Source organism: Notamacropus eugenii, chromosome 6 (genome assembly GCF_028372415.1).
Source record: "Notamacropus eugenii isolate mMacEug1 chromosome 6, mMacEug1.pri_v2, whole genome shotgun sequence".
Classification (NCBI taxonomy): Eukaryota; Metazoa; Chordata; class Mammalia; order Diprotodontia; family Macropodidae; genus Notamacropus; species Notamacropus eugenii.
This window is the reverse complement of record NC_092877.1, coordinates 166,783,557-166,805,670: the sequence shown is the minus strand read 5'-3', so window position 1 is coordinate 166,805,670 and position 22,114 is coordinate 166,783,557. Positions and strand designations below refer to the sequence as shown.

Below are 22,114 nucleotides of genomic sequence, written 5' to 3'. Positions count from 1 at the left end.
TTCTCTACTAATATCTTTTGATTTGTACTTGTACTTTCATTTTCCCCTGATGTATCATCAATGTTTTATAAAAGTCTTTGGACCCTAAATTGTATGAAAGCACATAGAATAAACTCTATAGAAATGACATTCTTCTATTGCTAACAAATTTCTTTTATTGGTACCAAAAAAAAGTAGTTGTATCCAGGTTTACAAAATAGTTCTAAATATTTTTCAAGTAGTCTGGCTTTACCCAATCCAAAGTTAACTTATTTATTCCATCCTTCCTTTTTTTTTTTTTTGTGAATGTTATGTAAACTTGATGAATTTTTTTCATCTGTTTGCTTTAACTTGGCTTTAACTTTAACTTCTTTTTAAACTGTATAAAATAGTGATTTTTGGGGTTTTATTTTAAAATTCTATAATCCTGGGATGGTATTGAAAGAAGAAATTGTGTTGTGCCAAGCACAAAGTGAAAGCAAAACCCTAAAGATCTGAATTTGGTTCAGGACCTAAGAACTGTAACTTATGGTTGGAATGTAACTTCATAGTTACCACCTCCTTGTGCATTTAGGAGAGGTTGAAAAGAAAACTAACCATTCTGGTGCCAAAGTGATTTTCTTGAAGCAGGGTTTGAGCATGTTACTCTTCCCCCTCAACCCCTAATCCATAAACTCCAGTGACTTCCTATTACCTCCAGCATCAAATATAACATCTTCTGTTTGGCTTTTAATAATCCTTTACAGTCTGACTCCTTTTTCCTATTTTTCCAGTCTTAGACTTTACTCCCCTCCATGTATTCTACCATCAAGTAACATTGGTCTCCTTAGTATTCTTTGAACAGAATACGGTCTCTGGATTCTATGCTACTATACTGGCTATCCTCTAGGACTGGAATACATTCCCCACTGTCTTCTGATTCTTGGCTTTCTTCAAGATTCAGCTGAAGTCCTACCTGGTGGAGGAGGACTTTCCCTGTTACTGTTTCCCTTCCCACCCTCCCTTCCTCTCTGCCATGCATTGCTAGTATGTTCTCTCTAAGACTACTTTTCATCGATGCTGATCTTGTCACCCCGCGATTTTTTGGCATGTTATCTCCCTCATTAGAATGTGACTTTCTTAAAGGCAGGGATTCTTTTGTTTCCTTTTGTTTTGTAACTTTGAATTCTCAGCACTTAGCATTGTACCCAGCGCAGTCAAAGCACATGAGCTATTGCAGACAAGTTCCTCAGCAAAAGAAAGAGACTGAGGGGGAGACTGAGGAAGGTAACATGCAGTTCTGTCTTTCCTTGGTAACTGGCCCATTTACCTTCATTTCTCTCTTCAGGATCACTGTAGATGGAAGCCAGAGTGAATAGGGAGAAGACCACAAAAGCCAGCAAGATGAAGGCCACTTCCAGGTTGGTGAATGGAAACTCCATGAATGACAAATCTTGCTTTGCCTACAATGGAAAGCAATCAGTCAACTAAAAAACAGTTATTGAGTGCTTATCATATGCCAGCACTGTACTAAGCGCTGGAAAAGTAAACACTGACATGGCATGTTATTATCTAGAGGGAGTTTATAAACAGTTGTTTATTTTGGTGCACAGAAAGATATAACATCCTGCTTAGACTTGTTGAATGACTTATGTATATTAGGAAACAATGTGTTGGCTTAGACAGAAATAGAGGTATCTCACTTCTGGAATTCAGTAAACTTGAATTTTACCTGTTCTAGAGAGTTAGATATTTTATTTTTATTCAGCTAATGCTTCAAATTCACAGACTTACAGGTTTGGTTTTTTTTTTTTTTGTCATATAATAGTTTGCTATATAATAGTTCAACATGGATAATGGTCAGATATCTGGTCATAATAAAACATGGGAATATGCTTAAAAATAGAAATACATGTATAGGTCAGGTTGTGTTATCTTGTGGCTTGAAGAGAGGCAGAATAGGCATGGTTGGCCTCTTCTTTCTCTACCTTTCTCCAAGGGAGACTTTATTTTCTGCCAAGAGGGGAAGCAGGAATTTGGGGCCAGAAACTTGGACATTGTGCTATCCTCAGAGAGAGGGTACCAGAATAGATTTATATCTAACTGTTCTCTTAAATATTATTAGTCTAGGGGATGTGGTTTTCAGTTCCAAGCTGAACTTCTGAGGACTATTTCTTACATACTATCTTAGTTGAGCTAGTTGGGAAAGGAGGACCCCAAGCTTTAAATCCAAGATTTGCATCCCTTCCCACCAAATACCAGTTTCACAATGAACACACATAGCAATCAGAAAAGAACTCATTTATCCAAGTTGAGAGCAAAACAGAAGTCAGAGGAAGTATACGTAGGAGTATCTTGAGAACTATGTTTGTAAAAATATCGAATGTTTAAAGGCTACAAGCTATATGTAAATGCCTCACTCTTCAAATAATGTAGTTGCTATAGAAGAGGAAAAAAAGGAATACACATACACACACACACACACACATGCCCCATATAACAATATGGAATAAAAGAACTCTCCAATTAGGAGCTCAGAGAGAGTCCTAGATATCACCCACAGGGATATTCCCTGAAGTCTCTAGTGTAGCAAGCTGGTGATAGGGACATTATAGAGACTGTTAACTCTTTTCATATCATCTTCTCTTAAGAGCCATATTTTCTCTTGAAGCTGGAAACCAGATGATGCCAAAGTCACTGTAGAACACCAAAAGACTGGAGAGCCCTGAAAAGACTGCAGAAACTTTCCTCTATTCTATTCTTGAACTCCACCCTGCCCCTTATGCAGTTGGGGGCATTGATCTTCACCAGTAATGAGAAAGTCCCCTACCAATAGGCTTTGGGACTTAGGTTACATATATGTATATTTAAATGTATATATACATTTATATATAGAGATATTATATATATATATTTATACACACATATATATAATATACACACATATATACATATATAGAGAGTATATTCAGTAAATAAATAAGAGAAAATAAAACATTGCATATTAGCATTCTGTTATAAGTAAATATTGCCATCACTCCTTTATATATCCCTTTCTCTAAAAGTTGAAGTGTGATGAGGACTCTGGGAAGATGGTGGAGTGGGTCAGAAAATTCCAAGCTCTCCACATTTCCTGCACAAATGAGATAATAAAAGCACATCAGGGCAAACATAGAGCCGTAAAAGTAAATAAAACTAGGAGCAGAATAGGAGTCCTCATGGGACAATCAGAGAAGATCTGAAGAAAAATCCCAGGAAGAGGTTTGGTTCCTGTGAAGAGTAAACACCTCCAGGCTAATCATGCCTAAACAACAAGGGTTAGCTGATTTGAGAATCTGCCTTGGTGCCAGTCACAGGAACTTTTACCCCCAGGATAGTGAGGAGTTTGGGCATCTTGAGCCAGGGAAGAATGAGGGAACCTCTGCTATTAAGGAATGCCAGACCCAGATGTGCTGCAGAGAGGTAGCCTAGTGAGAGAAGGAACCAGCACATACCCAGTGTGTGCAGAAGCAATGTGGCAGGGATGCAGCTGGTTATGGTCAGTTACATAAAGCTGGAGGTCTTGGTTTCAGTTCCAGACCAGAGGAGAGAACTGAAGGAGGATCTTAGGCCAGAGGCACCATCTCCCATACCCTAGGACTAGAGGTGATTAAAAAAAATAAGCTGCTACAGATTTTTAAAAATGAACAGGCAAAGGAGAAAGAACCATACAAAATTACTATACAACTAGAGAAGATTGGAGTTTGTCTTCAGAGGAGGATACTGAAGCAAAGAGTACCTTCTGCCCCCAAAGAGTAATGTCAAGTGGTCACCTGCCCAAAAAGAATTCATAGAAAACTTTAAAAGACTTTTAAAGCTCCAATGAGAGAGATTGAGGAAAAAATTGTAAAAAATCAAATAAGAACAATCTAAGAAGAACAATAAGATTATGAAAAGAAAGTCAAGCAATTAGAAAAGGAGATCCAGAATCTTAAGGAAGAAAATGACTCCTTGAAAATAAGAATTGGGCAAGAAGAAGCTGGTGAAGTTATAAAAGACCAAAAAATAATGAAACAAAACAAAGAATGAAAAAATAGAAGAGAATGTGAAACATCATGTAAGAAAAACTTATGATCTTGGACTACCTGAAAGCTATGATCAAAAACAGGATCTAGATACAACAATACAAGAAATAATTAAAGAAGATTGTCTTGAACAGGAGGGGAAAGTAGAAATAGAAAAAAATCCACCAATCAATACCTGAAACAGATCCTACAAGGAAATGCACAAGAATATCATAGTCAAATTCAGAATCCCCCAGCTCAAGGATGAAATATTATAAGCAACAAGAAAAAAAACAATTTAAATATGGTGATTCAACAATTGGAATCACACAAGACCTAGCAGCAGTGATGCTAAAAGATTTCAGATTTTGGAACACTATATGTCAAAGAGCAAAAGACCTGTGGTTGTGGCTGAAATTATCATACCTAGTACAGCTAAGCATAATCCTGAATGAAAAAAAGAATATTTAATGAATTACCAGACTTGTAGAACTTTGTTAAAAAAAAAAAAAAAGCAAAACCCTGAACTTAACAGAAGATTTGACATACAAGAGCCAAGAGAAATATAAGGTTTGTACCAAAGACTTATTACAAGGGACTCAATAAAGAGAGGCTCTTTATCTTTTATATGTAAAATGTACGTCTAAGATTGTTATTAGTAATTTGATAGTTTGTAAAAAAAATTGAGGGAGATCTGAGTATGATATGACTTTTAAAAGTAAAACCATTTAGGAACAGCTAAAAAAGAGTAATTATCTTATACAAATGAGGTGAGAGAGGAAGAACTGACACAGAAATTTGATTGGAGAGGAAGGCTAGTAGTTCTGGAAACCCATTTTCATCGGAAATGGGTTCAAGAGGGAACAGTACATAAATATCTAGAAGACAATAAAAGTTTTCTAAATTAAGAAATAAATAAAATGCTAAGGGGATAGAGAGGGATGAGAAGATAAGGGAGGGATCTCTAGAGCAGAGGTTGAGGGAATAAAGGGAGGTGTAGAAATATGTTTAGATTATTGGGAATGGGAAGATAAGGGAGATATCTTTGGATGAGGAGGTTAAATAATACAAGGGCAGTAGCAGATAGAAATAAATAGAGGAGTCAGAAAGGATAGGAAATAGGAGTTATGCAGCTTAGCAGTACAATTTGTTCATGAAAAAGGAGTAGTAATCCTGATCTTGGATAAAGTTAGGGCTAAAATAGATTTAATCAAGAGAAAAATAGGGAAATTACACTGTGTATCAGTAATATCTATCATTGTTGTTTTGGACTATTTAAAACAACTAGATAGTATAAGGTGGGAATATTGCTGTGGTGTAAGAAAAGAGTTGGTGGACTTGGAAAACTATGGAAAGACTTGGACTTATGAAGGAAGAGGTTATCCACCCTCAGAAACTGAGGATAAATACGTATAGTACAGTCTCACATAGATACATATGACTGTATATGTCTATTTATGACTATGATTATTGATATTTAAGTATATATATATATATATATATATATGTATATGTAAGTGTATACATGTATGGGTGTATATGGTTTATGTATGTGTACATATATATGTATGTGTATATATATATGATGTAAATCTATTTATAAATTTATCTACACTTAATTATAGCCTTCTTTGCAGGGGAGGATGGGTGAAAAAGTGCACAACAGAGAACAAAAGAAAACTTGCAAGGGAGCAAACAAAGGAAGCACAGCTCTCAACAGATTATGTAGTGTTTATTATGTAGGCTTCCTTGAAATGGACCCTTTAGGCCAAGGTTTCCCAGTGCATTCTGGGTCATCTCCAGTCATCTCGAGGAATATCTGGTCACTGGATTCAGATGGCTCTGGACGAGAAGTGAGGCTGCTGACCTTGCACAGCCCTTCTTCACTCAAAACAAAGTCAAGGGGAAGTCATGTCATCATTTCTCTGGTGGCATGGTCTTCTTCAGCAACAGAGGATGAACACAAACGTATTGACTATTCAACTGAACACAATTGACTCACATCTGTATCCTCTGTCTATGTAGAGCCCTTCTAACTTCCCAAGTAATGATAAAGATGTTAGGAGATGCACATATCATCTTCTGAAATAGGAATATAAACAGCTTAATCTTATAGAATCCCTTATGATTCCTTTTTTATGTTGACCTTTTTATACTTTTCTTGAGTCTTGTATTTGAATGTCAAATTTTCTATTCAACCCTGGTCTTTTCATCTGGAATGTTTAAAGGTCCTTTATTTAATTAAATAACCATCTTCCCCCTATCCCCCAAAGAATTATACTGGTTTTTGCTGGTTATGTTATTCTTGGTTGTAAACTTAACTTCTTTACCTTCTAGAATATCATATTCCAAGCTCTCAGCTCCATTACTATGAAAACTGCTAAATCTTGTATAATCCTTACTGTGGATCCCAGATGTTTCTGTAGTTGCTTTCTGGCTGCTTGCAGTATTTTCTCATTGACTTGGAAGCTTTGGAATTTGGCTGTAATATTTCTGGGAGTTTTCATTTTAGTATCCCATTCCAAAGGGGATTGGTGGATTCCTTTTAGTTTCTATCTTACCCTTTAGTTCTGAGATACCAGAGCACATTTAGTCTCTTTTATCATTTTTTGAAAAATGATATCTAAACTCTTTCTTTGATCATGTTTTCAAGTAGTCCAGTAAGTAAACTCTCTCTCCTCAATCTATTTTCCAGTTCAGTTTTTTCCCCATGAGTTCACAGTTTCTTCCATTTTTTCTTTTTCTTTTTGTATTATTTCTTGATGTCTCATGGAGTCTTTAGCTTCCACTTGTCTAATTTTAATTTTAAGAAATTATTTTCTTCAGTAAGCTTTTGTACCTTCTTTTTCATTTAGACATTTTTGCTTTTTAAAGTGTTATTTTTAATGCCAGTATTTTTGTACCTTTTTTTCCAAGTTGTTAATTCTCTTTTCATAATTTTTTTGCACAATTTTTATTTCCCCAATTTTCCTCTATCATTCTCATCTCTTTCATTAACTCTTCCAAGAATTCCTGTTTGGCTGGTATCCAATTTTCATTTTTCTCACCTTTCAGGATATGCTTGTAGATATTTTCACCTTATTGTATTGTTTTGAGTTTGTATCTTGATTTTCCCTGTCACCATAGTAGCTTTTCATGGTCAGGTTCTTTTTTTTTTTTTGCTCATTTTCTCAGCCTGTTTCTTGACTTTGAGCTTTATATTAAAGTTAGACTATGCTTACCTAAGTGCGATGGTGATGATATTGTCTCATGCTTCAAGTTTTTTTTTTTGTGCCGTTATTTTCAGAGCTAATTCTGGAAGTCTACAAGTTTTTGGTGTTTGCAAGGTGGTGTTAATGTGGGAGAGGTATGATCACTGCTTTCCTGGTCTGTGTTCTGATCTTTACCTAGGAAGGGTTCCTGTTCCCCTGAAACCATAAGTGCTAGTTCTCCTCTGTGCCCTTGAACCATGATCAGGTCCTTTGTTTCCCAGCAGCTGTAAGTTCTAGTGCTCCTGTCTACCCTAGAATTGTGACCAGGGCCATGCTCTCTTATGCCTGACCTCATGTGGTCCTATCTACCCTATAACTGCAACCCCGAAATTTGTTTGGGTAATACAGTTGCCCAAACAGTACCTGGTCCTGCACCTAGTGTCAGCCTTAGGGTTGGCTGTAATCTCTTTCTGACCTATTGTCTGACCCTCTTGATGTCTCTTGGGCTGAAAATTTCTAAAGCTGCTGCTGTTGTTGTCCCAGTTACCTCCAAATTCCACAGCTGGTGTTATTGCTCTATATTGTCTGGGATAGTCCCCTTCCTTCCCCACCCCCTGCACCAGTGTCATGGACCTTTTTTGCTGACCTCCTAAGTTGTTTTGGATTGGAAAAATGTCTCATCCCTGGAGGTAAAATCTCCCCAAGGTCTAGAATTGTCAAATTTATTTGTAGTTCAGATGTTTATGGCACTTTAGTGATTTTGATCAATCTATTTAAAATAGTAGTTCCATTCAATTGGGGGCCATAGTGAAAAGGGAGTGGGAGTGTTTTGTTTGATGTCCTACACTTTGGATAATGCTTATCTCCCAAGTCAAATCTCCTATCCTTATTCAATGAGATATAATCCAGTCTGGCTATATGAAGAAAGTACAAATCTGTAAACTGGATAAATGATCCCTCGCTCATAAAAAAAAAAAAAAATTGTAGACCCTAGACATAGAGGTGACAATAAACTTTGCTGTGATCAGATTTGCAGACTAGCTGGTGTTTAAAATAGTGTCTCAGTGCCTTATCTTAATTTCCTCTCATAGGGGTAGGAGATCACCATCAGTTTTCTCTTTTGCTGGGATTTTTTATGGACAGTTGCTGGGAGGCTATCCACAGTGAGGACCAAATGTTTGATGCCACTGCATTTTCTTTTCCAAACTCATCCCCCTGAAAGCTTTTTTTAGCAAATGGCAAAGTCTTCTGGCTGAGGATGACTTTGGATTCCATTTTTTCACCCTAAAAGAAAGCCACCCAGCTTATGCCATAAGCCTTACTCAGTGAGGTACCTGTCAGTATTTGCCTCTGTAACTAATGATAAAACATTCATCTCCTCATTTTATAAGTGAGGAACAGAGACTTGATGGGGGGAGGTAACCATTTCTTGGCACCCTTTTTGATTGAATCAATAATAATGATAACTAACATTTATATAGTGTTTGTTAATATGCCAGGCACTATGCTAAGTGCTTTACAATCATCTCATTTGATCCTCACAACAACCTTGGATGGTACGTGCTATTACTGTCTCCATTTTGCACATGAGAAAAATGAGCCAAAAGCAGTTAAGTGACTTGCCCTGGGTCACAGAGCTAGTAAGAATCTGATGCTAGGTTTAAATTCAGATCTTCCTGATTCAAGACCTAATGCTCTGTCTACTTCATTTACTGCCTCAAATGCTATTTAGGAACTTGAGGATACTCTTGATGACCACAGTGTTTTTTAAGATGGAATTGCATTGCAGGGCAAAACATTTACTGTATCTGTATTCTTCCAGGGAGTCAATTTATACCCAAATGTGGTCATATTTGTTATTGAATCCCCAGCAGTATCTCATGAGGATTCCAGTGAAGAATATTTTCCTTGGATGTCATTGAAATTCCCTGATTTTGCACCTGGAATTGATTACAGAGTACCCTCTTTTTCATCCATTGATTAATAAGGACATACATTTGGTAATGTAAACCTTAGAATGTAAACCTGTCCAAGTGACCACTTCATTCATGTTCTCTAGCATTTTACTTAAAGGGACTGGAGTATCTGCTACTGTGTCTAAATCATCCGCATAAGCTAGGACATTGTATAGTTCAATATTAAAATGTTATAATTGAGACCATATATTTTATAGCCAATTTAAAGATATTTTTTTAAGTGTTATTTTTTTTAGCTTTTTCAGAAGTCTTCCTCCTTGTTTATATATACTTTCCACTCTGCCTTTTAGAATCTCTAGCTTCCTTCAAAGCACAGCTTGAGGCCACTTACTCTCTGTACCTTAGTTTCCTTCATCTGAAAAAGATGGGATAAATTGGACTCTAAATTCCCTTCCAGCTTTATAACAGTGAAGTTATTATATGAAAGTTATCTTTCCTGCTTTCCCCAGTCATTAACACTTAAAAGAATTACTTTGTATTAATTTGTAGGTACTTTGTATTTTCTTCCGGATTCAGCTCAAGATGAATCCTGAAACCTTTTAAATGAACTTGCCTTTCCTCCCTCTTCCCAAACACCTAGTTGCTACTGGCCCCTTGATTGATTCATCTTGTATTTAACTAGCTTCTATTTAATTAGTGTTTAATCTGTATATACTTAGGCACATACATATTGTTGTAAGACTCCTTTGACAGTACAGATTGTTTCATTTTTGTTTTTGTTTTGCCTAACACTTAACACAGTGGCATATTGTTGGCACTTAATATTTGTTGACTGATAGATTAATTGTGTACATGCTGTATCCTCCTGAAAGAATATAAGATCCTTGAAAATAGAGGTGGTTGTTTTTGTAACACTAGCACTTCGTGTAGTGCTTGGAGCTTAGTAGTTGCTAAATGAATGTTTACTGAATTAAATTGACTAAATGAATTGATACTTCAGGAAGAAAAAAAACTGGAACTATCAAAATCTATAAATCATATAGATTAACTGATTAAGAAATATTCTGATGAGGGAAAGGAGAGTTCTTTTGACTCATATACTAGCAAGTACATAACATCTCCTGCTAGCAGGGTGGCAAGTTTACAGTTGAAGCATGTGTTAGGCAAAACCTCAGATCCCTGAATGAGAAAGCCAAATCTGAACCAAAGATAAATATTATGTTAGCAATTCAACCTTGAAAACTCCCATGTCTGGACCTAACAAAACAGTTAGTCTAAAGAACTATCATCAGACATTTAGAAAGCCGAACATAAATGGAAATTATTGGATCATTAGCAGGGATTTCCAGTGTGCTTCTATTGGACCCATTCTTTAATCTTTACTATATACCATAAAATCTCCTGTCTACCTTTGTAAGCTGTTTTCACCTCTCAAGTGCTCTGTTCAAGACAAAATAGCTGATTTGATGTTTCCTGTATGTAACGTTCCCTTTCTCATATCCCTGCACAAGCTGTGGTCTATACCTAGAACACTTTCCCTCCTAACTTCTGTATCTTCTTTGTATGTTGTTTTTCCAAGCAAAACGGCAAGGACTCTCACTTTAATTTTTGTACTCTCAACACTTGCTACAATGCTTGGTATAGAGTAGCTACTTAATACATCAGTCAGCATCTATTAAGTATCTGCTGTGTGTCAGACACTATGCTAGATACTCGGACAAAGAGAGGCATCAAATAAAACAAAGATGAAGCTAAATGGCTGAGTTACAGCAAGAGAAAGGGCAATCACTAATTCCAAAGCATAATCTAAGAGAAGCAGCTCGTGCTGGCGCCTTACACATCACCCCCCCTCAGTCATGCAAATGGATCTCAACGGCCAAGCCTGAATGGCCAAGCCTGTGGTATTCAGGCGAAAAGTTGGTCATCTCCCAAAAAGTTGGTCACCCCTTCCCCCCCCAATGTCCTGGGTTTGTGATATCAAAGTCCTCCTTCAGCCACTGGAAAGAGATGCCTAGATGGAGTGGTCAGCAATGTTGGGATGAGTGCTGCTTCCTCTCTGGGCAGCAGGGTTAAAGCTGTTAGCAGCAGACTCAGGTGGTGCATGATCCTTCTCCGGGGTCTCCAGGCTCTCCGGGCTCTCTGCCTCCTGCGTCTCCGCCGTCTCCGACACTGGTTTACACCTACGGATCCTTCTAATGGGAATCCACGCATCCCCTCTTCCTGTGGAGACAGAAACATACCCTGGACCCCATATTAGTATCTTATACGGACCTTTCCATTTCCCTGAGGCCATATCCTTTACCATGGCCCATGTGTCCTTATTTCCAGCCTGGGTATTACTTTCCTTGCGGGGTTGTCTTGGAATAGTCACAAAATGTCTCATAGCTGGAGTAGTATGTGAGTTTTTTGAGATATGCAAAAAATTGTGTGTATACACAGCTGTATCAAGCTCTGATTGTGTTAGGCGACCTCTTAATCTCCCCCTTTTTTGTTTAGCGAGAATCGCTTTTAAGGTGAGATTGGCCCTTTCCACTATGGCCTGGCCTTGTGGATTGTAGGGGATTCCTGTAACATGTCGAATCCCTAGATCGCGGAGGAAGTGCGTAAGGGTTTGAGAAGTATAGGCAGAACCGTTATCTGTCTTTATTTCTAAGGGTAAACCTGAAACAGAAAAACAGTGCCAAAGATGTTGAATTACTTTAGCACTTGATTCACCTGGCTGTAAAGTCACCATAAGGAATCCGGACCATGTGTCAACTGTCACATGTATGCACTGGCCCTTAAGATGGGTGACATCCATTTGCCAAATTTCATTGGGTGCCAAGCCACGAGGATTGACACCCTGGTCTAGAGATGGGTGGAATGGGATACATTGGAGACAGTTCTTAACAATTTTTCTGGCCTGTTCTTGAGTTATCCCATATAATTTGCAGAGGGCTTCTGTGGCTAGGTGGAACCTATCATGAGCCTTTTGGGCCCTTTCCTGTGGTTCCACAGTGTGCCCTACAGGGTATAGTGAATTGTCTGCTATTTGATTTCCTTCAAAAATTGGTCCTGTGCCATTAGTATGTGAGCGCACATGTAAAACATAAAAAGGGTGTGTTCTGTTATTAATGGTGGTCAATAGCCGCTCACACTGTGAAAAAATATTGGACCGATAATCTACAATAGAGTCCTCAATCCGTGAAATTAATAAAGATGCATACTGACTATCAGTAATAATGTTAATGGGTATGTCATTATATATTTGGAGAGCAGCTTCCAACTCGTTCTGTTGAGTAGAGGTGTAGGGTGTGTTAACTATATATATCTCTTGGGAGGCAGAATTATAAATAGATGCCTTGTGATGTTTTGTGGCATCTGTAAAAATGTTAGGCCCCTCTACTGGGTTTGGTGAGTACCTTTTCACTGGTGCTGGGGCCCACTGTAATAATTCTTTGAATAGGAAAGTCGAATTTGGTTTCACCTGGGCCCAGTGGAGTATAGTGGCCCAAGAAACGTGATTCTGAGCTAACTCTTCTACATCCTTAGTGGTGAGTGTAGCATAAAGAATCGGCTGTTTTTGGTACATGTGGGTAGCTCTTTTTACTGCCTCTAGTGCTAACCATCCTAGAAATTCCCACTTGTTTAGTAAACTGCTTCCTGTTTTACTTAAATATACCCACTCTAGGGGCTTCTCTTTTTGGTGTATGATGGCATAGGGAGGTGTGGTGGAGATAATAGATACCTCCACATCTCTTCCTGGATCCCACCGGAATGTGGTGGACTCTAAAAATTGTTTTTTTATTGCCTCTATGGCCTTGGCTGCTTCAGGAGTCAATGTTCGTGGGGAATTTAAAGCAGAGTCTCCTGTCAATAGTGAATATAAAGGTTGCATGAGAGGTAGAGGTATAGGCACCTTTGATCTTATCCATTGGATAGCTCCTACTAGTTTCTGAGCATCATTGAGTGTTTGGATCTTTATATCCCATTTTGGGGGTTCCGGCCGAATGATGGTGCCAAATATTTGATATCCCAAATATTTGTAACTGGGTCCTCTCTGTATCTTTTCAGGAGCAATAACTAATCCTAGTCCTAGAAGGTTCCTTTCTACTGCTTGGAAACACTTCTCCAGATCCTTGAGCTGAGGTGCAGCTATAAGGATGTCATCCATATAATGGATGATTTTGCATTGGTATTGCTGTCTGGGGCTTTCTAATGCTTGATTAACATACCACTGGCAGATGGTGGGGCTGCAACTCATACCTTGGGGCAATACCTTCCACTGATACCTCTTTGCAGGTCCTTCGTTATTGGGGTGAGGTATTGTAAAAGCAAACCGAGGACAATCTACTTTGTTTAAAGGAATGGAAAAAAAACAATCCTGAATGTCAATGATTATAAGTGACCAACCATCCGGGATGGCATTAGGAGAAGGGAGACCTGGTTGCAGGGCTCCCATAGGCATGAGAGACTGATTTACCTTCCTTAGATCTGTAAGGAACCTGAATTTCCCGGATTTTTTCTTTATAACAAACACAGGAGCATTCCAGGGTGACTGTGATGGCTCTATATTTCCTTTTTCTAATTGTTCCTTAACCAACAGTTGTAGTGCCTGGAGTTTTTCTGGAGTCAGGGGCCATTGCTCCACCCAAATCGGGGTGTCTGACTTCCAATTCAAGGGTGGGGACTCCAGTGCAACAGCAATGGCCCTTACTAAAAATTTGATAGCTTCATCCCCAGGCGGCTCATGCTGTCTCTGCCCCAGATGTTAAAACTAAGTCCTGGAATCACCAACGGCCATACGGTCCCTTGGCGATCCTCTGCCTCCCACTTTACTGGGTGCATTGTCTCTAAGGTATTTTGGCACCCTCCTATTCCCCACACTGGTCTCTGGCTTTCTTTAAGCTTCCAGTGCCAGGGTACTGAGTGACCGCTAAGGCAGGTCCTATCCGCTCCAGTATCAAGGAGGCCAGTCATGGGAATTCCATTGAGCCAGATTGTACACTCAGGTCTATTCTGTCCTATTTCCTTTAGTAACTGGATTTGAACTGAGTGCTTTAAGGGAAGGGCAATAGCTATGGGAAGCTGATTGTCTATATGAGCTGGCTCGGCTACCACATTGGAGCATGGAAGTGCTGTGGTGCCGGTGGGATAAACTCCTGTATATATAACTACGGGTGCATGAGAGGGGTTCTGTAATATCAGGGATTCCTCCTGTATGGGGTCTCTCAGGGGAATCATAGTAAACTGATGAGCTGCAAGCTGGCACTTCTCTAAGCTGTAAAGGTGTTGCATTCCTTCCTCTGGCCCCATAATCTCCTGTATTCTCCCTCCAAGGGGCCATCCCGATTCTCTGCCAAAGGGTACACTTTTGGGGCCCTCGAGGGGCCCCTCACCCTGTTTCCCGACTTCCTACATTGTCTAGCTAGGTGACCTGGCTTTCCACATGAAAAACAAGGGTCCTGGCCCCTCCCTGTACTTATTTCTTTCCTACACTCTTTCTTAAGGTGTCCCAGTTTTCCGCAATTAAAACATTTTTTCTCCAAAGAGATATTACTTAAGGCTGCGGCCAGGTACTTCCCTTGCACCTGTGCCAAGTAGACCTGACTTCCTACCCTGTCACATCTCTGTATCATTTCTTCAACAGATGCATTCTTTGGCAGTCCCAGCATTGCCTTTCTGCAGTCATGATTACAATTCTGCCGCAGCAATGTCCTCAACACTATCTCTGTCCCTTGATTCTCCTCTCCCATGTCTCGGCCTACTGCCTCCTGCAGCCTGGCCACAAAATTAGTAAATGGCTCATTGTTTCCTTGCATAATTCTAGTCATGGGAAACTCTCTCTCTTTCTTAGAGGCTATAACCTTCCATGCGGCAATAGCCATACCGGCAATCAAGACATAATCGGCGGCCGAGTACTGTAATTGATTTCCTGTAGCCTCAAACTGCCCTGTTCCTGTAAATCACTGATAAGCCTGGAGGGCCTGAGCCCCTAGCCCACTGGTAGTGCTCTTTACCCTCTGAGAAAATTCTGATACCCAAATCACATTCTGCCCAGGGGTAAGGCAGGCTCTAGCTAAGCTCTTCCAGTCATTAGGAGTCAGAACGAACTGACCACTGAGAGTCTCAAGCATGGCTATGACAAAGGGTGAATTGGGGCCGTGCTTGGTACAAGCCTCTTTGAGAGTCGCTACTCTCTTCCACTCTATGGGTATGTGGCTCCTCCGAACCCCACCGGGGATACTGGGGTCCGCTATTTCTAGCACAGGAAATGTCCCTATGTCTTCTCCATTCTCTATAGCCTTTTGTATTCCCTTTTCCAAACTGGACTGTGGCCCTGGACTGTCTGACCAATGGAGCAGGTTATAAGGAGGCGCAGAGGGAAGACACGGCGTATTCTCCCCTGCCTCGCCTTTTCCATCCGCTAGATGGAGCTCTGAATCTATTTTTTCTCTACACTCCTTAACTTTCTGCTTACCAGGGCTCTCCCCTCCCCTCTCTCCGCTTCCACTCTCATTCCAATCCCGCCCTGGCCTCTCCGGCCCTTCCAAAAGGCTCTTAATTACACCGAATATCAGGAAATCTAAATCCTTCAGCTCCCCGGGGCATTGTTGCTCATAAGCGGTCATTTGTTCTCCGACCGCTCCCCATCTTTCTCTTGATATTCCTGTCTGCTCGAGCCAAGGAGAAACTTTCCAAATCCTTTTACAAAATTCTCGGAGGTCGTTTAACTCTATAGTGACCCCCGCCTCCCTGCATTCCCTGTAAAGTATCTCAGCCCAGACCTCCTGTTCCTCTGGCTTTATTACTGGCAATTGATTCCCCATCCCTGCCCTTTTCCCATGGGTGTGGGAAGCTACTCTCACTCTTTCTCTCCTTCCGAATCTAGGATTCGGGACTCATGTCTTTCACAGCCCCTTCCGGGTGTTCCCAAAGCACCCAGGATATCTGTGCTCCCAGTCCTCTGTTCGGGGCGCCAACTGCCAGGCCTAGAGGCCTGAGGGCTACCCGAGTCTTCCTTATCTCTATTGGAGGTCTTCGGCTGGCTAAACCGGATGCTCGTATGAGAGAAAGGACGTTCCAGAGTCGAACAAGGGTTGAGCTTTATTCAGGGTTCTGGTTACAAGTGCAGAGGAATTCTTCCTTAGGAGGGAGCGAAGAATCTCCCAAGGAGGCAAAGATCTTACAATAAGAGATTGGAAGTAGAAGTATAAGTGGGGAGAGAGGGGGAGGGGAGAGAAGAGAGAGGGAAAGCGGAGCCTTGTGTCCTCACACGTGGCCCCTCCACCCAAGAGAGTTTTCAGGCTTTCCTGATCCTACTTAAGCTCTCCAGCCGCATAGTTTGCATCTGAATACCGTGCTGTTAGGTGTGCCCAGATCCGGGACAATCTCGAGGGCGGGGAGAGCTCTCTCCCATCACGTTTCTCACGGGAAGAGGCGGAAATACACGAGATAGCTCGGTTCACCTCGATTCCCAGCCGTTTTTCTGGGGGGCCTCGTGAGAACTCTAAGATTTAGAAGTTCCCACCTTTACCCGCCCGAGACTGTCCACATAGAATTGAGCTTCCAACCCTAGCAGAAAGGCAGAAGACAGTCCCTGCCTTTGAAGAGCTCACAACCTAATGGATTAATAAATACTTATTAGATTGCATGACTAACTCCAATTTTCTTCCCATTCTCTGTGTTTTATCTGTGATGTTGGCAAATGCTAATCAGTAGTTGTACTAAAATTCAACTCAGTTTCCATGTAAATAGACAGCATATCCTGATGGCCCTCTGATGGCACTTAGCTTGTTAATGACTTATGACGGTCCTAGAGTTGGTGAACGGATGCTACCTCCATACTCCTCCAGGCTCTCACACCCATTCATTGTGTCCTACAACTTCAGCATGCATGTAAAAGCTACTCTAGTGAAAGAGAAATCAAAGGAATCAGGGTCTAAAGACAAAAGAGAATGGGTTATCTTGGTAATTTAGAGGAAATAGTGTGAGGAAAATGTGAACAGTATTCTGGTGATTTTCTCAGCAACTATAAGACTGGACAAGGCCTGTTTATTTCTTAAAGTCTGGACAGATACTAATTTCCTCCCCCTAGGGTTGTATTTCTGAAACTAAAGTTACGAGTCTGTGATTAGAGGCAGAATTAGTTAAATCATCTTGGCGCTAATGGCCTGGGTGGATTGGTATTTAAAATCACTCTGGCAGTAATATTGGAAGTTGGCTGATATTTAAATCACCTTGGCATAAATAAGTGTGGTCTAGTTCCTTGTTCAAATGCATGAGTACCCTGAAATAGGAAAAGGGTTTGATGCAAGGATCTTTTGTTTCTAGAAAGTAAGTCAGCTTGGCACTGGCTGTTACTTAGAGGCCTTACAGGTAGTATGTATACATGTGTGTATACCTACATACACACATACATATATACACATAATATATGTATATATATATATATATATATATATATACATATATATATATATTATTTTTTAATAGAAGCATATTTTGTTGGAGGTTATCTTACCATGGTTTCAATGTGCTTCTTACTGTCTTTATAGCTATACCCAAATTAGATCTCTCTAAGGGTGGTTGTGAGGTTTTACAGCAGTCTGGGACTTGTTTTATATCAGAGATGTCTCCCCTACCCCGTGGGGAGGTGCAGGTTTAAGGAAACCATGAAAATCAGTACTGGCTCTAAGTGCCCCGGGCTGAAAGGAAAATCAGGCAAAAGACCGTAAACATTGGCTACACATTTAGTGAAATTCAATACTTTATACTTTTTAAATCTGATTTTGCTTAGTTTTTATAGGAAGCCATGTCATTTCACGGCTTGTCTTTCAAGGTCTTGTTCAAGTCTTACTTGCCTCCCTTGACCATGACAAATGACACTGCTCTTCCTAGTTAATTTCTATAGCTTTTATTAATGATACAACTAACTAAATATGTTTTATTAGTACCCTTTGTTTTTTGCACCATGGTCATATGTCCCATCCTGTTCCCCTCTACTAAATCCTCCCTTTGTGACAAGGAAAAATTGTTAAGCCAAATAAACTGATATAGTGATCATACCTCTAAAATCGTGCACCCAGTTCTATACTCATAGTTTCCCCACTCTTGACTGAGAGGAGGGAAGTGTGCTATTTCATCTTTTTATTTTGGAATGAATTCTGAACAGTAGAGTTTGAATATCTTTTAGTAATGGGTACATTCAGACATTATTATAATTATCAAATATGTTGTTCTCTTATTTATCATCAGTTTTTCTCAATCAACACAAGGCAGTGTGTATAAACTATTTTATGTGTAAATATCTTAATTCCCCAATGATACTATAATGTGCTGGAGCACAGAGGCTTAAATTTCTTTTTTATTTCTTACTCCATCTTGCACATTGCTGGGCTTGAATTAAATTCTGAAACTGGAATATATTATCTACAGGTAGATCTTCCAGCCTAATATTAATGATTCATATTTGTATATGCTTTAAAATTTCAAAGCAATTCCTAACAGCCACTGCTTGAAGCCAAGGATGACTTGCCCACGTCCTGACTAGAGAAGGGGTTTCTTGTTGAGGAATAAGGAGAGGTCAAGTTGGACAGAGTTGAAGCTGGTTAATAGAGGGCCTTTATTTCCAAGATTACTTTGAACTGTATCTGAAAAGCAAAAGGGGTTTATTGTGTGCAGGGTGAATTGAAAAGTGGTTATGGAAGTGAAAAATAGATAAAAGGAGAGAGACCAATGAAAAGGCTATAACATGATCCAAGAGTGAGGTAATGAAGTACTGAACTTACATATTGACAGTTGGAATAGATAGGAAAGGTTGAAACTGGAAAATATTTTGAAGACAGGAAGAACAACTTGGTGATTGTTGGATATGTCAGATGTAAAAAAAAAAATGGCACTTTGATATTGGTTAAATATATCAAGAAGAGGAAGAATATAATCAAAATCATTAGAAAAAGCATCTGTGAAGCAATGAGAAGGATGAATAGTCTATAGATACATCCAAGATTCTGCCCATTATTACTACATGGTATTATCTTATATTTCCTACCCTGTCCAACTACCAGTCGTAAACAGGCCCAGGTTGGAATGAGAAAATAATGATTTCTTGATTAGAAAAAGTCTTCACATTATATATCTCTGATTAATATCTGATATCTTTTGAACTTCTCTATTACTGTCAAGAGTACCACCATCCTTGGAGCCATCCAGGTTCACACTTTATCATACTCAACTTTTTACTATGACTCACCTTACATGTCCAGTCAATTACTGACTTTTCAATTTCTACAGCATCTCTTCTGTATGTCCCCTTCTTTCATCTTTCCTAGTTGAAGCCTTCTCCACCTTTTTCTTAGTCTAGTGATGTCATTTTAATTGATCCCTCTGTTTCAAGTCTTTCCCCACTATAATTCAGTTACCAAAGTGATCTACTTAAAGCACAGAACAGGCTTTCTCCACTCAGTAAATTTCAGTAGCTTCCTATTAGTCCTCAGATTAAATATCGCAGACTCATCTATTTGATATTTAAAGCTCTTCATATCTTGGCCTTTTCCTGCCTTTCTAGGCTTCTTACACATTATTCCCCTTCATACATTCTGTGGTTCAGTCACAATGTCCTACTTGCTATACTTATATATGATATTTCATCTCAAAACTCTGTGTACTTACATTGGCTATTCTTACCTTCTTCACCTCTGCTCTTTAGAATCCCTTGCTTGCTTCAAGTCTCAACTCACATGCAACCTTCTGTGGAAGATGTTTCCTGGTCCCCTCTCCCTGTTTTTTACTAGCCACTAGTTCATTCCATCTAAGTTTAGCTTATAGATACTTTTTATGGGTCTCATATATACTTATGTATGTACATATTCTTTTCCCCATTAGAATCTAAGTTTTTTGAGGGCTCTGATAGTTTTTGCTTTTATTTTTGTATCTCCAGTACTGAGCACAGTGCCTGACATGGATTATATGCTTTATAAATGTTTGCTGATTGATATCTGAGATATATAGTTAATTGAAACAAGTATATGGAACCAAGAGTTATACCTCAGTAAATAAGTCATCAAGTAATACAAATAGTTTTTTGGAAAATAAAGTATAAATGATTAATAACTATATGAAAAAGTCCACATCATGAATGCAAATGGGAATAAGAGATTTTAACTTCATACCTATCAAATTGACAGGGTTGATGAAGGACAGAAATAATGCATATTGTAGAGTCTGTGGGAAGCCATGAACAACAATACACTGTTGGTAGAGCTGTGGAGAGGTCTGATGATTAGGAGAAAAAATGGAAATTTAAGAGATAATAATAGTAATAGTAACCTTTATATGATGCCTACTATGTGCCAGATACTCTACTAAGTGCTTTACAATTATTATCTCATTTGATCCTCACAACAACTCTGGGAAGTAAGTACTATCCTTATTTACACATGGGAAAACTGAGGCAAACCGAGGTTAAGTGACTTGTTGTATTGGTAATTTAAATGGGAAGATCTTTCATACTCATTAATAGGCCCATGTGGCCTGCCTGGGACACATGGAAGCCTGAGTTACATGAGTCTGAGTCACAGGAGCCTGTGGTGGGAGGAGTTTGTTGAACAGGAAGAGGAAGAGCTGGAGCAGAGCTGAGAGGAAATTGGTCAGAGCAGTCAGAACTGAAGGACACAGGCAAGCAGACTGCTGGCTAGTTTAAGGGAGCTGGTTTGTGGGAAGCCTCACAAGCTTCAGGATGGTGTTGTTCTCTGCATTGTTATTGTGTATAGATTTTTGTTACTATGATGGATTTGGCTTTCTGGTGTCTGAATAAATGTTTTAGTTCTATCTTCCGTGTGGAGAATCTGTTGTGTTTTTTGATTCAGAATTGTGCCATGATACTCATGGCCACCGTAGGTGTTGTGAATATCACATTGGCACTACACTTGCCCAGGGTAACAAAGTCCCAACTATCTGAGACCAGATTTAAACTCAGGTCTTCCTGACTCCAGCTCTCTATACACTGTGCTACCTTGGTGCCTTTAAATGGCTTGTACATTTCATCCAATGATACCACCAATGGGCATATAGCACAAGGAGATCAAAGACAGAATTAAAGTTCTCATATATGTAAAAATATTTATAGTAGTATTTTTATGGTAGTAAGAAATTGGCCTGCATAGCTCAGTAAAACTAGGAGCTATGCTATGCAGGATTATTTAAGGTAGACAGGACCTAGTAGAGAGTTCAGATAACAGGTGATTCACGGGAGAATGAAAAGAAAACCCCATGTATTAAAATGATAAAAGATGTGACACTGGAAGATGAGCTTCTTAGTTCAAAAGGTGTCCAACATGTCACTGGTGAAGAGTAGTGGACAACTACGAGTAACTCTGTAGTAAGGAAGCAGCTGGGCCAGAGCCAAATGGAAGCTTAGCTATGGACCTGTCTGGTGACAAAGGGAAAGTCTGATACTGCAAAGTCCAGTATTGCAGAGGAATCAGGAATGTAAGATCTATGAACTAAAGTGAGCTAGATGTGATCAAAGAGGGTATCAGTGAATTTAAATAGATGGGAATGGATGAATTTTATTCAGGTGATTATTACATATGTTACTATGGGCAAGAATCCCTTAGAAGAAATGGAGTAGCCCTTATACTCAATAAAAAGAGTGCGAAAAGCAGTATTGGGGTATAATCTCAAAAATGAAAATGATATCTGTTCAAATCCTAGGCAAACTGTTCAGTATCACAATAATGTGTCTATGCTTCAACCACTGATGCCAAAGAGACCAAAGTTACTCATTTCTATGGAGACCTATGACATCTTCTAGAAATAACACCAAAAGAAGATGTCATCATATTCATCATAGGGGATTGGAATGCTAAATCATGACATCAAAAAATAATTGGAATAACAGGCAAATGTGCCCTTGGAATACAAAATGAAGCAGAACAGAGAATAAAATAGTTTTGTCAAGATAACTCACTGGTCATAGAAAACGGTTTTTCCAACAATCCAAAAGTTGAGTACATGTAGATAT

At 39.3% G+C, this 22,114-nt stretch overlaps 1 long non-coding RNA gene across 1 annotated transcript in view; it reads left to right on the top strand.

Moving 5' to 3' along the window:
• The first annotated feature begins 390 nt into the window (after positions 1-390).
• LOC140512467 (uncharacterized) overlaps positions 391-22,114 on the top strand; it is a 34,066-nt gene continuing 12,342 nt past the window's right edge. The window contains exon 1 of the long non-coding RNA XR_011969763.1: positions 391-1,379. This is a non-coding gene — a long non-coding RNA (uncharacterized lncRNA). The remainder of the gene's footprint in view (positions 1,380-22,114) is intronic.